The sequence below is a fragment of the Arachis ipaensis genome, chromosome B1, assembly GCF_059453495.1.
Source record: "Arachis ipaensis isolate K30076 ecotype BB chromosome B1, ASM5945349v1, whole genome shotgun sequence".
Classification (NCBI taxonomy): domain Eukaryota; kingdom Viridiplantae; phylum Streptophyta; class Magnoliopsida; order Fabales; family Fabaceae; genus Arachis; species Arachis ipaensis.
In genome coordinates, this window is record NC_142436.1 from 32,318,448 (window position 1) to 32,324,819 (window position 6,372).

General features: G+C 43.1%; 1 non-coding gene across 1 annotated transcript; it reads left to right on the top strand.

Annotated features, from left to right (window-relative positions):
- The first annotated feature begins 5,819 nt into the window (after window positions 1–5,819).
- On the top strand, window positions 5,820–5,927 carry LOC148576137 (small nucleolar RNA R71). Its single transcript, XR_015904216.1, has one exon. It is a non-coding gene; the product is annotated as a small nucleolar RNA R71 (small nucleolar RNA).
- The last annotated feature ends 445 nt before the right edge of the window (window positions 5,928–6,372 follow it).

Sequence of the window (6,372 nt, forward strand, 5' to 3'; positions counted from 1 at the left end):
AACAAATTTATAATGACTCACATAAATTTATAACACCAAATAAAAAGGAAAAAGAAAGGAAAAAGAAAATATGAATAGCGAAGGTAAAACGAAAAGAAAAGAAGATAACATATAAAAATAAGAAGAATAGGAGAAATTAAGGAGGGAAGGAGAAAAAGAAAAACCTTGTTAATGGGGGTGAGAGAGAGAGTGTGTAAAAAGTGAAAAAGAAGGAAGAAGGGGGAAGGAGAAAATAGGATTTGGGGAGAAAAAGATAAGATAATTGGCAAATCAGGAAAACGGTGCGACGCAAGCGACGCGGTCGCGTGAGGCAAGCGGTCGCGCGACTTGCGCTTAAACTGATTGACGCGGTGGCGTCGGTCACGCGGTTGCGTGACCCATTTTAGGTTAATGGCGCGAGGGCAGCCTCGCGCTCGCACAACTCTCTGTTTAAAATCATTAATTGCCAAATATTGGGTGACGCGATCGCGTGGGGCATGCGATCGCGTGAGTGGCAATTGTTGCGAGGTGACGCGGTCGCGTCGGTCACGTGGCCGTGTGGAAAGGATTATGTGTTCAGCACCAATCCAACACCACTCTAGCACAACTTTTTGTTGTGCACCTTTTTTACGTCGAAGTCCAGGTCACGCGGCCGCGTGGGGCACGCGGTCGCGTGGGGCACGCGGTCGCGTGGGAGGCCAGTATTCCCACTCGACGCGGACGCGTCGGCGACTCGGTCGCGTGAGGCGATTTGTGCCATTGGCACACCTCCAGCCACGCTCCTGCGTGACTCTCTGTTCGTTTATTATTTTCTCCCATCTTCTTGCGACGCGGACGCGTCAATGAGGCGGTCGCGTCGCGTAACATTTTTTTAAAATAAAAATATGCAAATGCAGAAGCACGAAATGTACTAATAAAGAGAAGAGTTATTGAATAAGAAAATTAAAAATAAGGAAAAGAACGATCATACCATGGTGGGTTGTCTCCCACCTAGCACTTTGCTTTAACGTCCGTAATTTGGACGCTCCACTAGCTCAGTCTTCGGCTATGTGGGGATCTTCCAAGAGGAAGATCTCGAGCTCCTTGTTTTTCTTCAGTTGCTCGCCATGGTGGTACAGCTTTAAACGATGTCCATTAACTTTGATAAGTTCAGAGCTTGAAGGATGGCTTAGGTGATAAACTCCGTATGGTTCGGCCTTCTCTACTCTGTATGGACCTTCCCATCTTGATCTCAACTTGCCCGGCATGAGCCGCAGTCAAGATTTGTAAAGGAAGACTAAATCCCCAGGTTGGAACTCTTTCCTTCTGATGTGTTGATCATGCACAGCCTTCATCTTCTCCTTGTATAGTCTTGAGTTCTCATAAGCTTCCAGGTGAAGGCTTTCCAATTCTTGCAGTTGCAATCTCCTTTCAACTCCGGCTTCCTCAATTCCCATGTTGCACTCCTTTACTGCCCAAAAGGCCTTGTGCTCTACTTCAACAGGGAGATGACAAGCTTTTCCATAAACTAAGCGGAAAGGACTCATCCCAATGGGTGTTTTGTATGCTGTTCTGTATGCCCAGAGTGCATCTTGTAGCCTGGTGCTCCAGTCTCTTCTATGAGGTTTGACTATCTTCTGCAAGATACGCTTTATTTCTTGTTTGACACCTCGGCTTGCCCATTAGTCTGAGGGTGGTATGCTGTTGCAACCTTATGAATTATTCCATGCTTCTTCATTAATCCTGTTAGTCTCCTGTTACAAAAATGGGTGCCTTGATCGCTCACGATTGCTCGTAGTGATCCAAAGCGACAAATAATGTGGTTTCTTACAAAAGAAACAACAGTGTTAGCATCATCAGTACGGGTAGGAATTGCTTCCACCCATTTGAAAACGTAATCTATAGCTAACAATATATAAAAATAACTATTAGAATTTGGAAATGGACCCATAAAGTCAATGCCCCAAACATCAAAAATTTCACAGAAAAGCATAATTTGTTGAGGCATCTCATCCCTCCTAGATATATTACCAAATTTCTAGCATGGGAAACAAGATCTACAAAATTCAGCAGCGTCTTTAAAAAGAGTAGGCCACCAGAATCCACAGTCTAAGATTTTTCTAGCAGTTCTTTGAGGGCCAAAATGTCCTCCACTCTCAGATGAGTGACATGCCTCTAAGATGGATTGGAAATTCTGATTGAGGCACACACCGTCTAATTACCTGGTCAGCGCCACATCTCCATAAATATGGGTTATCCCATATATAATATTTAGACTCGCTTTTCAGCTTGTCTCTTTGATGCTTAGAAAAGTTCGGAGGGAAGGTGCGGCTAACTAGATAATTAGCTACAGGTGCATACCAAGGGACTATCTCAGATACTGCTTGCAGGTTATCAAATGGAAAATTATCAGCTATAGGAATGGAGTCATCTGTGATATGCTCAAGGCGACTCAAGTGGTCTGCCACTAAATTCTTGTTACCACTCCTGTCCCTAATTTCCAAATCAAATTCTTGTAATAGCAGTATCCAACGTATAAGCCTTGGTTTGGACTCCTTTTTAGCTAATAAATACTTTAGAGCTGCGTGGTCTGAATACACTACTACTTTAGTACCAAGTAAATAGGATCGAAATTTATCCAGAGCAAAAACAATAGCAAGAAGCTCTTTCTTAGTAGTAGTGTAATTCGACTGAGCGGCATCTAAAGTTTTACACGCATAAGCAATAACAAAAGGATTCTTACCTTCACGCTGAGCCAGTGCTGCTCCTACGGCATGGTTGGAAGCATCACGCATTATTTCAAATGGTTGGCTCCAGTCTGGTCCTCTCACAATTGGAGCTTGAGTCAGGGCGGTCTTCAGCTTATCAAACGCTTGTTTGCAATTTTCACTAAACTCGAACTCAATATCTTTCTGCAGTAGCCTGGATAAAGGAAGTGCTACCTTACCGAAGTCCTTAATGAATCTCCTGTAAAAACCTGCATGGCCAAGGAATGAGCGGACTTCCCTCACAGAAGAGGGATAAGACAAACTAGAAATAACATCCACCTTTGCTGGATTTATAGAAATGCCAGTATTAGACATAACATGTCCTAGTACAATACCTTGTTTTACCATAAAGTGACATTTCTCAATTTAATACTCTAGATAATCCATCTAAGCAAAGGCTAAAGGAATCGCCGTATACACTAAAATTATCCATAAAAACTTCCATACAGTCCTCAATAAGATAAGAGAAAAGACTCATCATACACCTCTAAAAAGTAGCTGGTGCATTGCACAAGCCAAAGGGCATTCTCTTGTAAGCATAAGTCCCAAAAGGACATGTAAAAGTGGTCTTTTTCTGATCCTCAGGAGCTATATGAATCTGGAAATAACCTGTGTAACCATCTAAAAAACAATAATGCGATTTACCTGACAGGCGATCCAGCATTTGATCAATGAATGGAAGATGATAGTGATCCTTGCGGGTTGCTTGGTTGAGGCGTCTGTAGTCAATGCAGACCCTCCAGGCGTTCTGAACTCTGGTTGTCAGGAGCTCTCCATGCTCATTCTTCACTGCAGTGACTCCAGACTTCTTTGGCACCACTTGTACTGGGCTTACCCATTCACTGTCTGAGATGGGATAGATGATATCTGCCTCTAGTAGTCTGGTCACTTCCTTTTTGACAACCTCTAAGATAGTGGGGTTCAGTCTCCTCTGGGGTTGACGGACAGGTCTTGCTCCCTCTTCTAAAAATATTCTATGCTCACAGACTTGAGGGTTGATGCCTACTATGTCTACCAAACTCTAACCAATTGCCTTTTTGTGCCTCCTCAGCACACCAAGTAACTGCTCTTCTTGTTGAGAAGTGAGCTCCCTTGCAATGATAACTGGAAACCTCTGCCCACCTTCAAGGTAAGCATATTTGAGGTGTGGAGGAAGGGGTTTTAATTCTAACTTCTGATCATGGTCAGGCTCTGGGTTGTCTAGAGCTGGTAACAATGGCAAAGCACTGTCATTGTCCTCTGAGAATGTCCCCACACTTGGACCTTGTCCTGCGTGCTTCTCTTCAAATTCTTCCTGATGGACTTCAGCTACGGTTTCATCTATAATGTCACACTTGAGGATAGAGTGATCCTCCGGAGGATGCTTCATAACTCCATTCAGATTGAAGATCACTACTCGGCCATCTATTTCAAAAGAGTATGTTCCTGAAAAAGCATCTAATTTAAACTTTCAGGTCTTCAGGAATAGCCTTCCGAGTAGGATTGATGATGTCTTGTCTGAGTCATTTTGGGGCATTTTCAGGATATAAAAATCAGTGGGGAATGTGAGTCCCTTAATGCCCACTAATACATCTTCAGCAACTCCAAGCATTGTAATAATGCTTTTATCTGCTAACACAAAATGAGCTGCCGACCTTTTTAAGGGATGGAGCCTCAAAACATCATATATAGACAAAGGCATTATACTCACACATGCTCCTAAATCACACATGCAATCAGAAAATACTATACCACCAATAGTACAATTAACCATACAAGGACTTGGGTCACTACACTTTTCAGGTAAACCACCCATTAAAGCAGATATGGAACTTCCTAAAGGAATAGTTTCTAATTCATTAATTTTGTCTTTATGTATACATAAATCTTTTAGAAACTTTGCATACTTAGGTACCTGTTGAATAACATCAAATAGAGGAATAGTTACCTCAACCTTTTTGAATATCTCTACCATTTTTGGATCAGGTTCCAATTGCTTCCTGGGCTTCCTTGCAAGTTGTGGAAATGGAATAGGAGTGGTGTCTTCTGCAGTGTCTGCGCCTTTTGATGCTTCCTCCTGTGGTTGAACTTCTTCTTTTTCAGTTATGTCCTGTATGTCTTCTTCCTCTTCAACATCTTCTATTTCCACTACCTCTTCAGCTGAGGTGTGTTCTAGTGGGCTTGGCTCCTCCTGGTTCCTCTCCTGCAGTGTGGTTCCAGACCTTAGGGTGATGGAATTAATACTGCCCTTGGGATTGGGTAATGGTTGAGAGGGAATTCCACTCGAGCTCAAAGGTTGGTTATTGGAGTTATTCCAATCTGGGAGACAAGAGCTTGCAAAGTAGCGTTCAAACCATTTAGAGTGGCATTAATGTTACTTTCTATGGTCTGCTGTCTCCGATCAATAGATTGTAGTAAGTCATCATTAGTAGAAGAAGAAGGATAAGTAATTTGAGAGGTCTGCTGTTGGGTATTCTGTGGTCCTTGGGATTGCCTCAGGTGAGGTGCTCTGTAAGGCTGGTACTGGTTCTGCTGCCTATTGTTGTTGTTATTCCACCTCTGATTTCCCTGATTATCTCTGCCTCCTCTGTTGTTGTTATCCCTCCAATTCTGATTAGAATTGTCCTGCCATCCATGGTTGTAATTGCCACTTTGATTGTACCCTTGGTTGGGGCGGTCATAGAAGTTATGAGTGGCTGCCACGGTGTTGTCTTCCTGTTGGAGCTGTGGACATTCATCAGTATAGTGGCTATAATCAGTACAGATTTCGCAAACTCTCTGTGGGACTAAGTGTTGGTTTTGCTGTGGTGGAGAAGGTTGAACTTGCTAAACTTGTTGTTGGTTCAATTGCATCTGCTTCAGCAAGTTGGTCATTTCACAGATACTCTGAGTTAAAGCAGCAGTCTCTCTGCTAGAGGATACTTCTGCAACAGCTTTTGCACGGCCTTGTTTCTGCCTGTGATTCCTAGTAGATTCAGCTAAGTCGCTGATCAATTGCCATACCTCATCAGTGGTCTTGTACTTTTTCATAGACCCATTGCTAGCATTTTCCAATGTGGTCTTATCTTGGGGCCTCATGCCCTGTGTGACGTAGCCGAGTAACACTATCTTATCAATCATATGGTGAGGGCAAGCTTCCAGAAGATTATTGAACTGCTCCCAGTACTCATAGAGAGTTTCAGATTCATCCTGAACAATCATGGAAATATCCTTCCTCAGTTTATCAGTAACTTCAGCTGGAAAGAACTTTTCCAAAAATTCTCTTCTGAGTGTATCCCAGTTGGATACAGTTGCAGCGAGTTGAGTGTAGTACCACTCTCTTACCTTTCCCTCAAGAGAAAACAGGAAGGCTTTCAGCAAAATTGAAGTTTCATCTGCACCATCACGCCTGACAGTAGAACAGGCTGCCTGAAAATCTCTCAGGTGCTTGATAGGCTCTTGAGCAGGTAAGCCATGAAACTTGGGCATCAAATTGAGCAGTTCGGTCTTTATTTCAAAGTCTGTAGCCACCACTGGATGATGCGCTTGAAACGGTTGCATTGAAAAATCAGGGGCTCCAGCCTCCTGGATAGTAACTCTCCTAGGTGCTGCCATGTCACCTATACGTAAATCAACTGAATCAGTAGAACGGGGGCTGGTTTCTTCCTCAAATGATGTTTCAGATCAG